This window comes from Oryx dammah, unplaced genomic scaffold (assembly GCF_014754425.2).
Source record: "Oryx dammah isolate SB20612 unplaced genomic scaffold, SCBI_Odam_1.1 HiC_scaffold_23, whole genome shotgun sequence".
Lineage (NCBI taxonomy): Eukaryota > Metazoa > Chordata > Mammalia > Artiodactyla > Bovidae > Oryx > Oryx dammah.
Genome location: NW_024070207.1, coordinates 119,409,751 through 119,424,226, shown reverse-complemented (window position 1 = coordinate 119,424,226; position 14,476 = coordinate 119,409,751). Strand labels below are relative to the sequence as shown.

The following is a 14,476-nucleotide window of genomic DNA, read 5'->3' as shown; positions in this document are numbered from 1 at the left end:
TTTCATTCCTTTTCATTCTTTTCTCTCCTCTGACTGGATAATTTCAAATGAAATGTCTTCTAGTTCACTTCTCTTGATCAAGTCTGCTGTTGGAACTGTCTATTGCACTTTTAAATTTCAATCATTATATTCCTCAGCCCCAAAATGTGTTTGGTCTCTTTAATGTTTTTTCTCTCTCTGTTGAACTTCATTTTGTTCTTGTATCTTTTTCTTGCTTTTGTTAAATTGTCAATCTATAGCTCCTGAACTTTAGACTAATTATTTTGGACTACCTGTCAGGCAGTTTGTGGATCTCCATTTCTCTGGAATCAGTTACTGGAAGTTTACTGTATTCCTTTGGTGGTGTCATGTTTCTCAACTCATTGTGATCTGTGTAACCTTGTTTGTCTGTGTACTCAAAGTAGTCACCTCTTCCAGATTTAACGCACTGATTTCGGTAAGGAAAGACCTTCACCTGTGAGTCAGGGCATGCCAGTGCATGCTTTGGCCTTTGGTCTAGTGGTGTGAGGTGCCAAGTGTGGGGGCATGTGGTGTCTCTGGGTCTGGGGTGGTGCAAAGTGTCTCATCATTCAGTCGTTGATCACAACATTGACAACTCCAGGATCCATTGTAGTGAGAGCTGAAGGGTATCTGGTGGCTACAATGGATGTCGGGGTCCTTAGTGATACCTCCAGGTCCAGAAGTGAGGGTCTGGGATTGGTATTAGTTCTGGCCAGAGCTGGTGGTGTGCACATGTTCGACCATGGGCACTGGCTGTAGGTGCCTTTGTGGGGGTGGAGGCCAGCTGAGGGGACACATGCAGTGACAAGGGCCAATGACAAGGGTTGGGGCCAACAGTGGACAGAGAAGTATCTGCAGAGTTCCAGGCTATTTAACGTGCCCTCATGTGGCTGCAGGAGCTAGCTGCAGGTACATGCATGGCAGTAAGGTCCAGTCAAAGGAGGCAGGGCCACCTTCAGGCATACAAGCAGCTGAGGTGCCTGGACTTTTGGCACACCCTCATGCATCTACTGGGGCTAGCTGCAGGTAGCCACAGGGTGGTAGTCTATGGACCTAAGCTGGCATTATGCACCCACACAGTCACAACTGTGTTAGTCACTCAGTCATGCCCATGCGACCCCAGGGACTGCGGCCCACCAGCCTCCTCTGTCCATACAATTTTCCAGGCAACGACTACTGGAGTGGGTTTTGTGGCTAATTGCCAGTGCAGATCCTGGGTCCTGGACATCCTGCAGCAAGTTCTGGGCGAAGACAGAGGAAAACAGGAAGGGACTCAGGCAGCTGGTGTCTGTCTGCAAAGGCAAAATGAGGCCCTCAGGAACAGAAGCTGCAGGGGGCCATGGTGGCTGTGCTGGCCACTGGTTTCCTCAGTGTCGAAAGCTTTTGGGATGTTCTGTGGAGGGGTCTGCTGGGGCCTGTGATGAGGTCCTCAGTGATGAAAGCTGCAGGGGTCCGCAGCATCTTCAAGGCTTGTCAAGGTCCTCAGCTGCAAAGGCTGCTGGGGTCTTCTGCAGAGCAGGTCACTGGGAGCCACATTCACTCCCACTGCATGGCTAATACTAGTAGCCCCTGTCCATCTTCCATATTCCTAGCCATCTCTAGATGTCACAACTATGCCAGTCTCTGGGTAGCATGAAATGAAGCAGATCTTTTGTGCAGTATCCTGACAGGCTGGGCAAGCTGGTCACTCATCACTCATTGCTTTCTTCTTTACCCAGCAAAGGGAACTGTTTTGGGCCAGGGAGCTCCCTCCGGGCACTGACCAGTGTTACTTGGGACTGGGATGATGCAGGCAAAATGGAGCTGTTCTTGCTACTCTTTTTTGATACAGTTATTCTCAGGTTAGTGGTCCACTGTGTTGCTGAAGCTTCCTAAGTGGACTCCTGAGTACTCCCATAGCTATTTTTGTTTGTGAATTGCTGATTGTTGTTCTCTGGAGGGAGACAGAGGCTTGGGTGTCCTGCTTTGCCATCTTGGTAATGTCACCTTTCTGTCATCATGTATTAAATTCTACGAATAATTTGAAGACATAACAATAACTGTTTTGTACAATATTGATTCATGTTTATTTACTATTCATCTTTTAATATGCTCTTCATTCTTTCCTGGAATTTTCATGTTCATACAGCATCATTTTGTTCTTGCCTGGAGAAATCCCCTTAGTATTTTAGAGCAGGTCTGCTGGCAATGAATTCCCTTAGTCTTTGATTGAAAATGTATGTATGTTACCTTCATTTTTGAAACATATTTTTGCTACATCTATAGTTTTCAGCTCAGTTATTTTCTATAAGCAGTTTAAAGGTGAAATTCCATTGCTTTCTGGGTTTCAATGTTTCTTATAAGACACTGGCTGTTGGTTATACTCTCGTTCTTTTGAAGGCAATGTATTCTTTTCTAACCCCTTATCAGATTTTCCACTTGATTTTATCAGCTGTTTTTCCTTGATGCACATTAAGTGCAGTTTCCTACTTATTTCTTGAGTCCCTGAGTTGATGTCTTGCATCAGTTTCAAACAAATTCTCAACTATGACCTCTTCAAATATTGCTTTTGCCTCATTCTCTTTTCCTATGGAATGTAAATTACATGAATGTTAAACCATTTGAGTAGGTCTTACATGTCTCTTATACACTAATCTTTTTTCCACTCTTTCTTTCTCTGCTTCAGTTTGAGCATTTTCCATTGACCCATATCCCAGTTCACTAATCCTATATCCTGCCATGTCCCCTCTGATGCCAAACTCATACATTATGCTTTAAATTTTAGATACTGCCTTTTTCAGTTCTAAACTTTCATTTTGATTATTTAGACATCCAAATCATTTTAAATTTTCTATTCTTTCATCTCTTTTGTCCTTATTCTCTATTTAGAATATATTCTAAACATATTTTAGAGTTCTTATAAGCTAACTTCAGTATCAGCAACATCCATGGATCCACATCTATTTTTTTCCTCTTAATTGCCAGTCTTGCTTTTTGCTCATCTAAAAATTTAACTGTGTGCCAGATAGTGTAAATAGAAAAACCATAGAAGTTTCACAGAAAAGAGGGTTTTCCTTTTATTATGCAATAATGTGAGTAGCTAATAAACGCAATCCAATCAGAAATTCAGCTTGATCTGGAACATACTGCAAACTTTGTAAGGCCCTGTCTCCTTCTGGTATATTCCTGTTCATAGGTTCTGGAAATACAGATCTCCTTGGGCCTAGAAGCTAATGGATAGTTCTGACTTTCAGAGGTTTTCAGCCTCCATTAGCATCCTACTTCACTCAGCTTTAAAACTTGGGAAATATCTTTAAGGGGAAACTCACCATGTGTTTGAAGCAATGCTCCTCTCTGGCAACACTGTACAACTGAAAGATATTTCAGATATTTGTCTTTTAAAAGTTTTTGTGCTAGTTCCTCCATTTCTTGTACAGCCACCAGTGATGAAAATATTCCAAGGTGAAAACTATGCACCTTTAGAGCCCCTTAATATTTCAATGTCATTACAGTACTACGCAACTGCTAAAAGGCTGCTGACTTCTCTGTCTTCAAGCAGAAGCCCTTTGCCTAGAACAAGTGTGATCTATAGCCTGCCCCAAGATAAACAAAGGACTGGGAATTATTGAGTCATTTTGGAACAATTCTCCGTTTTCTGTAATTTCAGTTCATCCAGTCTTTGTTTCCACAGCTCTCTGAATCCTTTAAAATGTGACTTTTGTAGTGTATCCAGTTTTGTCTGGTGGGAGAGTGGCAATGTATTTTATTTCACTGTTAAATAAAAGTCAGGGTTCGTCTTTTTTGTCACTAAGTGTACTTGCTCTTTATTTTCATTTATAGACTTTGAATTTTATGTACAAAACTTCCTACCACTCTGAAAGCTTCTTCCAGCATGCATTTCAAGGTTTAGGATTGCTGAAACAACACATACATCCACAAAGTTTACCAGCATCACAGAGCTGAAAGTTGTTAGTGAAAGTCCAGTTTTATGGATGCATTTTTCTTTTTGCTTTAAGTTGTACATGTTGTTAAAATGTTTATTTGCATCTCCTTCTCCATTAGTTTTTTTCTTTACCATTTTCCCTATTGACACGTCCCCGTTCCCTTTACCATTTTCAAGATATCTTCTCTGTATTGTAGATGTTAGTCCTTATTTTAAGCCATATCACAAATTACATCTTTCCCATGTTTTCTTTTGACTTTATTTTTTAATAAAGATGTTTTGAGTTTTTCTTTTTATGTGACTGAATGTTATGGCTTCTGGACTTTGTGAAATAAATTGATAATCTTTGGAAGTTATCCCTTATTTTCATCTAGTTTTTTTTTCCTTTTTTTTATACTTGAAACTTTGATCCTGGTAATGGGCACATTCTCCCATGTCTTCTCCAGATGGCTACTTGGATTTCCTAGGATCACCTTTTACTCACTGAAGTGGAACGCTGTCAATGTACATATTTTTATAAGCATTTGGTTCTATTTCTGAATTTTCTGTTCTGTTCTATTCTGGTGTGTCTATGTGTACACCAGAAACACACTTTTCCTCATTGATATTTTACTATATGGGCTTCCCTGGTGGCTCAGTGGTAAAGACCTTGCCTGCAATGTAGGAAACACAGGTTTGATCCATGGGTCATGAAGGTTCCCCGGAGAAGGAAATGACAATCCACTCTAGTATTCTTGCCTGGGAAATCCCATGTACAGAGGAGCCTGACAGGCTACAGTTCATAGAGTTGCAAAAGAGTCAGACACAACTGAGTGATTAAACAGCAGCAGTTTTTACTATACATCTTAATAAGCAGTACGGTGACTCTCCACTTGCTTTTCTTTTTCAGAATCTTCAAGACTTTTCTGGCTTGCAGATTTTTCCACAAAAACTTTAGATTCAAGATGACTTGCTTCAAAGAAAATCTATTGGTATTTTTATTGGAACTGGGTTATACCCATTAACGAACAAAGAACTGACAACTTAATGACACTGAGTTTCTATTTAAAAAGATGTGTCACTATTGATTGTTCTGGAGGGGAGGGTCCTTTAGCAGTATTTGTTTCCTTCATTCTGGTCTTGCACCTTTCTTCCTAGGGGTACTTTTTTGTTCTTACTATAATTATGCTATATTTGCTTTCTTATATAGTCTCATTTTCTGGATAATGGATTGGAATTAATTTTTCAACACTTGAAAATGAGATTGCTCTTCAGTATTAGAAGTACCAAAGAAGCTATAGGGATGTTCCAGAAACAAGAAGACTGCCTACACTGAGTTCAGCCTATTCAATAAAATACTGTTTTCATAAAATGAAATAATTTCATTGAAGGAGTTCAAGCTATTCTTTTCCACGATTTCTATCATCATTGTTCAGTCACTCAGGTGTGTCCAACTCTTTGCGACCCCATAGACTGCAGCACGCCAGGCTTCCCAGTCCTTCACTATCTCTTGGAGTTTGCTCAGATTCATGTCCATTCTATTGTTAACTCAAAAACCTGGGAGCACTCCTTGGCTACCCCCTCTCCTTCTGCTGACCATCTATGCATTGGTTTTTAACAAATGGTGAACATTGGACTCATACTTGTAGCTTTTAAAAATACATACAGCCAGGTTGACCCTTCTGATTCAGGTCTAGGGTAAGTCTAGGCATGTGTATATGTGTGTATACACACTCAACTCCAGTGATTGTGATGCCTCTCCTTTTAAGAATTATTAATAAATCAAAAACTAAGTCCTGTTGGCCATACATTCTAAATATCTCTGCCACATAGTTCACCTTTTTCTTTGCCAATTTTTTTTTGTTCTGAAGCAAGCATTTTATTTGTTAATACAAGGACAGAAATTCAGCAATAAATATCATCTAATATATAACATCTTCAAATAAATAAATAAACTGAAGAGTCATGAGTGGGTGGGGTTGAGGCCTAGGGCTTGAGGGAGCTGCCCCCATACCTCAAAATGCTACTGCAATATAAACTTTGAGGAAATTCTGTGGCTGTGTCTATGGTTGCCCTCCTCAGCCTTGACAACCCACATACTCTGGGAAAGAGGGTGGAGGGGAAGGGTCCTGAAGCTGGCAAGAAAATCCTTAGCAATGTCCTTTGGTTGCCACCCTGTGACACTGACTGCCTTGGTGAGCCCTGTGTCTGGCCTGGCCCTCTCACTCTGCTTTCAGTAATACCTCCAATGAAGACCCCACCTCTTCCCTTTTTAATCCCATCTCTTCCTGTGTGTTTCCTGAATTGGATGTATTGAGTTATTTGGGGGTAAGCAGAGTAACACCCATCTAAGGAGAGGATGGCAGCCAAAGGGCTTCCTGCCAGAAAGGTACCCAAGATGGTGGCCCACTCACTACCCTACAGGCACGCTTCCTGGGAGCGCCACTTGAGGAGTTGGGTGGATGCTTGCAAGCAGTGGGCAGGAAGCATGAAGCTATGAGAGCCTTGCACCAATCATTCTGGGCTCCTTTGGGCATCACATTAGGTGGAAATGGGATGGGGCCTACTGCACCTCTTCCCCAGGCCTGGAGAAGTCAGGAAGGCTGGGAGTGGATGGGTCTTATTGAATCACATCCTCTTCCAAGTCCATGGAGGGCTAAAGGCTCATGGTTTCAGCCTCCTGGCTCAATGAGAGTTGGCCTATAGTTTTCTCCTTCCCAGTGTGGGAGGAGGGTCTGAAGGAGGAGGGGAAAGAGAAGGTGGTAAAGGAAGGTCAGAGGTTACAAGTCACGGACCTCCAGGGGCAGGGTGACTACAGTGGCCAGAGGCTGCATCTTCTTTTTGACCCAGTTGAAGTCCTTGACCGAGTGTCACAGACAGGTCTTCAGCCCCTTCAGCAGCCAGAAGCTGTCCATCTTCTGGAATAAGTCACTGTGGGGGCCCAGGCGGGCTCAGTCCCAGGCAGAGGCTGAGCAGTGGGTAGCCCAGAGCTGCCATGACACCCACAATGTCTCCCAGCACACCCTAGAGGCTGGTGCAGAGGTGGGCCAGGCTGTGGCACTGCTTGAGAGTGATGGCCTTGAGGCTGAGGCCACTCAAGTAGCACAGGTGGTGGCTGTAGGCTTTGTAGTTCTGGGTCAACAGCGGTTTGTCCTTGAGGTTTCACCACACTTCCAGGATGACAGAGGGCCTGAGCAGAGTCTCTGCCCCCAACTGAGGTGTTGGAAGTTAGGCTTGTTGAAAAGGGGGACTCAGGTAGTTCAGAGAGGTGCCAGCCAAGCTGTGGAGCTGGTGTCCAGGTAGCAGGTGAGATCACGGGTTTTCTAGATGTAGAGGCCAGGCCCTGGGTTTTCTATGCACATGAGGGCTGGGTGGGGGTGGTGCCAGAGCAAGGTTCACAGGCATGTGAGCATCTCCAATGAGTCCCCTGCCACCAGCTCTCCCACATGGACAGCCTGGTGGGCTCCAGCCAAGTAGGAAGCAGCAACTCCCGCTGCCTGGCCCAGCCCAGCCCAGCCCGGCTCAGTTCTACTTATCCCAATTTAAACCAATACTTCATCATCTCATGCCTAGACCACTCTAGCAATCTCCTCATTGCTACTCTTCAATCTACTCTTTGTCTCTTATAATCCAGCCTCTAAACAGCTAACAGGGCCATATAGGTAAAAGAAAAAGCGGACTGTGCCACATGCTCACATAAATTCCTTCAAACCTTCCCATCTATGATTCCTAAATACTGATTCATTGGCAAGTGCTAGTCCCTAAGTTTCCATTGGTGTGTTGCACAATGAGCTTGAGAACAATTAAAACAACATGGTGATTTTTTAATGAAACTAAATTTATTCAGTTTAAATAATGTGCATTCTATGATTATATTTTTAGCATCAGTATATTCTGTTCTACAAAATGACGCAGGTGTGGGAGCCATTTTTTAAAACATTTTTACATGGTAAAACAAAAAGATACCAATTCCATGCTAGTCTCCACAATTTAAAAAATTACACCCACTCACATGGAACAAGGGACTAGTTCAAAACTGGGAAAGGAGTATGTCAAAGCTGTATATTGTCATGCTGCTTATTGAACTTATATGCAGAGTACACCATGCAAAATGCCAGGCTGGATGAGCACAAGCTAGAATTAAGACTGCCGGGAGAAATATCAATAACCTCAGATAAGTGGATGACACCACCCTTATGGCAGAAAGCAAAGAGGAACTAAAAAGCCTCTTGATGAAAGTGAAAGAGAAGAGTGAAAAAGCTGGTTTAAAACTCAACATTAAAAAACTAAGATCATGGCATCCAGTCCCATCACTTCATGGCAAATAGATGGGGAAACAATGGAAACAGTGACAGACTTTATTTTCTTGGGCTCCAAAATCACTGCAGATGGTGACTGAAGACACATAATTAAAAGACCCTTGCTGCTTGGAAGAAAAGCTATGACCAACCTAGACAACATATTAAAAAGCAGAGACATTACTTTGCTGACAAAGGTCCGTTTAGTCAAAGCCATGGTTTTTCCAGTAGTCATGTCTGGATGTGAGAGTTGGACTTCATAAAGAAAGCTGAGCGCTGAAGAATTGATGCTTTTGAACTGTGGTGTTGGAGAAGACTCTTTTGAGAGTCCCTTGGACTGCAAGGAGATCAGACCAGTCAATCCTAAAGAAAATCAGTCCTGAATGTTCATTGGAAGGACTGATGCTGAAGCTGAAGTTCCAATACTTTGGGCCACCTGATGCGAAAAGCCGACTGATTGGAAAAGACCCTAATGCTGGGAAAGATTGAAGGTGGGAGGAGAAAGGGACAACAAAAAATGAGATGGTTGGATGGCATCACTGACTCAATGGACATGAGTTTGAGCAAGCTCTGGAAGATGGTGATGGACAGGGAAGCCTGGTGTGCTCCAGTCCATGGGGTCACAAAGAGTTGACATGACTGAGAAACTGAACAACAACAACTAGTCACAACTGTAACAACTGTATTTCCAAACTAAGTCACATTCTGAGATACTAAGGATTAGGACCTCAAACTATCCTGGGAAGGGCGGGGGAGGTAAGGGGAGGACACAATTCAATCCATAACAAATGCCTATGTAAAATCATTTAAATAGTAGTAAACAGGAAGCAGGTAAATCTCCCTTTCATAATCCAGGCCTGAGCCAATCAATACAGAATATTCAAATGACCACAGGCCATTTCAGGGCTGAATGTGGGCAGCAAGACATGAGGAGAGATTATGCTTTGGAAAAGAAGGTTCCTCAGTCTTCTGTAAGCTTCCTCCTTCTGGACGGACTGGTGTGTCAAGATGTACACCTTAATATACTGCTGAGCTGCTGAATCAAGCCATCTCAAGCTTGCACACCTCTCACCAGTTACAGTAACCATGACATCTCCTCCATTGGTAAGTTTGTTTTGTGTTGGATGTTCCTTTAATAGATGACCTAATGGATAAAAGGTGTCATCTGGAATTGTACAATCATTGTCTTTCCATTGTTTCAGTATTTGGCGTAATTTTTCATTCTTTGGAATGAAAGAGAAGATACCCTTCCACAATGATTATGGATATAAGGCATGGAAGATAATCTAAATTGGGAAATGTCAAAGAAGAAAGTAAGAGTAAGCTAATGTATTCTCTGGCATTCATCTCATCACCAAAGGTGCTGAAACATAGATAATGTATGGCAATACTTTTGTGTAGAATCTGTACCAGTGGAAGCACAATACCAGAGATGGATGACCTTGTAGTTAGCTAACCAGAAAACAGAGTAGACTGTGAGGATTTTATGGACGGACAATAAGATATCTGAAAACCTGAATTTCCCCCAACACAAAAGTCCTGACTTTAACAATACCATGAAGTTGCTTATCACCTTGCCTTTCAGAGTATGGTCCATGAACCAGCAGCATCACTATCACCGTTAGACATGCAGTCTCAGGCCCCACTCGAGACCTGCCGAGTCAGAATGTAGAGTTGAACAAGATCCTCAGATGATTTGTATGTACATGAAGCATGAGAAACAACGGCACGTTGTTACATTACGAAGAGAAAGATGACAAAGAGAAATCTGTGAAGCCGTGCCCCCTGAAACAGTCAGGCTGACTTTCTGCTTGTTGTAAGGCACTGGCTCTGGCTGTACATCAGAACCACTGGGGGAGATTTTAAACTGATGCTAAGGCCCAAGGCAGATCCCAGACCAACTGCATCAGAAACTTTGGAGTGAGGCTTAAGGTCAGCATAGCCCTAAGAAGTCCTTAGGTGGTTCTTATCAACAACCACGGCTGAGAATTATTAGTGTAAAGCAAGGGCTAGGAAAAGGAGGACTGAGAATTCATGCTTAATGAATATAGTTTTAGTTTCACAAGATGAAAAAGTTCTAGCGATCTACTGTGCAACAACATGAATATACTTAACATGACTGAACTGTACACTTAGAAATGATTACCATGAAAGATTTAATATTATGCACTTACCACATAGGTAAATAATTCAGATAATCAATTTCAATTAATAAGTATTTCAAAATTTCATGATTTAAATGTTTTAGATCCCTTCTTACTGTGCAAAGTGCTCTGGTTTGAACTTCTTTCTTTGTGTATATGTAACTCTCTGAGCATTTTCTTTTTCATATTTTTTTAAATAAAGTGTTTTTAAAAAATTATTATATTTATTTATTTTTGGCTGTGCTGGGTCTTCGTTGCTGCACATGGGCTTTCTCTAGTTGCAGTGAGTGGGGGCTACTCTCTAGTTTGTTTATTCAGCTGCACCAGGTCTTAGTTGTGGCATGAGGGATCCTCTAGCTTCCCTGCAGCATGGGAACTCTTAGTTGTGACATATGGGATGCAGTTCCCTGACCAAGGATGAAAGCTGGGCCCCCTGCATTGGGAGGGCAGAGTCGTGGCCACTGGGCCACAAGGGAAATCCCTCTCTGGCCCTTTCTTAATGGGACAACAACATGTCTGGTGGACGATCCCTGAATCATCAGAGACAATACCAGTATATGATAATACCAGTTTAGTCCACAACTACCCCAACAAGAATATCCTTAGTTTATCAGATCCCTAAAGAGTCTTGTCATGCAAAATGAAGAACTAATGCTTTCAAACACTGTCCCTATTGGGTACAGTGCCCCAGAAGGGTATTCCCATAAGACCCCAGGAATACTTTTATGAATTAGTATAGCATAGAGCTCTGTGCCCACTGTCTCTCTCATTAAGACTGCAAGTTTTTTTTCAAGCTGCAAAGAGTCATATTTATCTTTAGATTCCTAGCAGCTACTTATATACTTGAGCAAGACACATATTTGATGAAATATCAATAAACACATGACTAGATGAAAGATCTCCACATCCTCTTCCACTTCGTATACCATTGATATTTTGAAAGAGACAAAATGTTTTCTATAGGCACATCATTGGGAAGGATTACTGCACACAAAGGATGAAAAAAGAAAACAGAATCCCACTCCGTTTCTTCTCAAGTGATGTACTAATGTGGAATAAAGACATTAAGTTTTCTAAAAGAGCTAAGTTTTCCTGGAATTCCAAGCTCTACTGCATTGACTACCAGCCAATGACAAACACTTCAGAGAATCTCAAGACCTTCAAGCGATGTCTCAAAGAGAAGTTATTTAAGGATTATTTAAAGAATTGACACTTTCATTTAAGAAACTCCCAAATATAAATTATTATACAATAATTCTACACAGTTATGGTTCTAACAAAGACAACTGAAATGAAATAAAAAATAGAGAGTCAAGTATTTAGATAGAGCAGAAGGCAAGTCAAGAGAGAAAACTTGGCTGGAGCCAGCAATCACCTCTAAGAATTCACCTATTATAGGATTTAAGATAACATGGCCCACAACAAAGCAAACCATGATAAAATGAAAAGACAACCTATTGAATAGAAGAAAACATTTGCAAATGATATGACTGTTAAGGGGTTAATATCCAAAATAAATAAACAGCTCATACAACTCAATATCAAGAAAACAAACCATCTAGTTAAAAAGTAGGCAGAAGACCTGATTAGACATTTTTCCAAAGAGGACATGCAGATGGCTGACACCTGAAAAGATGCTCAAAATCACTAATCATTAAAGAAATGCAAATCCAAACCACAACGAGATATCACCTCACATCTGTCATCACTTCTGCCATTACCTCACGTCTACCATCACAAAGAATACAAATAATGTTGGTGAGGATGTAGACAAAAGGGAACCCTTGTACACTGTTGCTGAGAATGTAAATTGATGCAGCCACTGTGGAAACATTATGAAGGCTTCTTAAAAATTTAAAAATATTAATAGAACTACCATATGAGCCGGAAATTTCACTCCTGGGTATATCCGGGAAAAAAACAAACAAACATTAGTTCTAAAAGATACATGCATGATTATTTATAGCAGCATTATTTATAACTGCTAAGATATGGAAGCAACCCAAGGTCCATCAACAGATAACTGGATAAAGATGTGGTATGTGTGTGTGTGTATGTGTATGCGTGCATGTGTGTGTGTGTGTGTGTGTGTGTGTATATATATATATATGGACTACTACTCAGCCATAAAAAAGAATGAAATAATGCCATTTGCAGCAACATGGATGGACCTGGAGGGCATTGTCCTAAATGAAATAAGACACACAGAAAAGGACTGTGTGAAATCATTTATACAGTGGAATCTAAAAAACACAACAAACTATATACATAAAACACAAAAGAAGCAGACTCACAAATATAGAGAACAAACTCATGGTTACCAGTGGGGCAAGGGAAGGGGGGAGGGGTGACACAGGAGTAGGGAATTAAGAAGTACTAACTATTATGTATAGAACAAGTTATAAGGATATATTGTACATGCAGGGAATATGATCTATATTTTATAACTATAAATGGAGTATAACCTCTAAAAATTGTGAATTACTATATCATATCCCTGTAACCTAAATCATATTGTACATTAACTATATTTCAATAAAAATATTAAAAATAACATGACCCACATTTCCCCTGATATCACAATAATATTAATAAATTTATATTTTTATTGGGCTTCCCTGGTGGCTCAGAGGTTAAAGCGTCTGTCTGCAATGCGGGAGACCTGGGTTCGATCCCTGCGTTGGGAAGATCCCCTGGAGAAGGAAATGGGAACCCACTCCAGTACTCTTGCCTGGAGAATCCCATGGAGGGAGGAGCCTGCTGGGCTACAGTCCACGGGATCGCAAAGAGTCGGACATGACTGAGCGACTGAACTGAACTCAACACTGCTTATACTTTGGAGGTAAGTGATTGATGCTGTGGGGAAATGGATAATCCAAGGTGAAGTTAAAGATGCTAAAGAAGTTTCCTTGCTGAACTCAGGACAATTATGTTGACCTCCAGTTATGCATACAGGCACTTTTGTCCCGTAAAGCTGCTGACATCTGTAGTACAAGAAAACTGCATGGTGAGGAGGAGACAGTAGGAACCTGATACATGCCCAGGAGGGATTGCTGGATCATATGGTAATTGTATGTTGTTTTTTGTAAGGAACCTCCATACTCTTCTCCATAATGGCTGCACCAATTTACATTCCCACCAACAGTGTAGGAGGGTGGTTTCCTTTTGGGAGGACAGGTTTCTGAGGGGAGTCTCAGATTCCTGATGAAGCGCCATTGCCTTCTCCAGAAGTGGTCAAAGGAATATGATTATTACAGAGCCAACACAACTGAATCATGAGAGCACAGCCAAGGGCGTCATTCCTCAAACTCTGGCTTTTCTAGTCTGTAGTAAGTAGAAAAATTATACTGGAGTACAAAGCTCACTTGTAAAGAGGTTATTTGATACATACAGATTAATAACTTTTAGTTGCTTTATAAATAAAAAATAAATATGCTTTTAAAAAAGTATCTTAGCTTTTCTACACATAAACTATTATAATTAAATTCTGTTTAGCTTTTTGGCAGCCTCCATTTTATAATTTAGTTCCTATATTTTCTACCTGGTTGTTCTTTCAGAACATGTCATGGGTAGCTTCATTACATCTATGTACATATACTGCTTCCAGATTTCCACAATTAATCCTGAAATTATCACATTTCCATTTCCAGAAAGTCTGAAACATTTTTCATTGAAATTTCATAGAAATAGAGCTATAAAGTTCTATTTCAATTTGCAATGGATTACTAAAAAAGAAGTAGCATATTATATGGACAGCCATAAAAACCAAGACAGTAATAACCTAGCTTCATGAAAACCCACTTGCATCATCTGATCATTAAGGACAAGCACATCTGAGGCACGGGGGGAAATTAGCACTTCACTGCTGCTAGCGTGAAATGCTGCTTTCTAAAATCATCTTTCTTTCAACTGAGACAGAAACTTCTCTTACAGATTTTAGAGCAAAAAGGATCAGAAACATTCTTTTTGGCCCATATCTTTTTGTGTCTTTTCCCTTCTCCTGACATTCTCTTATTATTTCAGAATTCTTATTTTTTTCCAACAAGAAAAGAGAATAAAGTTGAATTTTTATCCCTTTAAAATGCCTAATTTGACCCCTTAAAAATCACTTAACTAAAGATAATTTTCACTAA

General features: G+C 40.9%; 1 pseudogene; it reads right to left on the bottom strand.

Moving 5' to 3' along the window:
- Positions 1 to 6,681: 6,681 nt before the first annotated feature.
- LOC120881715 lies at positions 6,682 to 7,335 on the bottom strand (annotated as a pseudogene).
- Between the last annotated feature and the right edge of the window lie 7,141 nt (positions 7,336 to 14,476).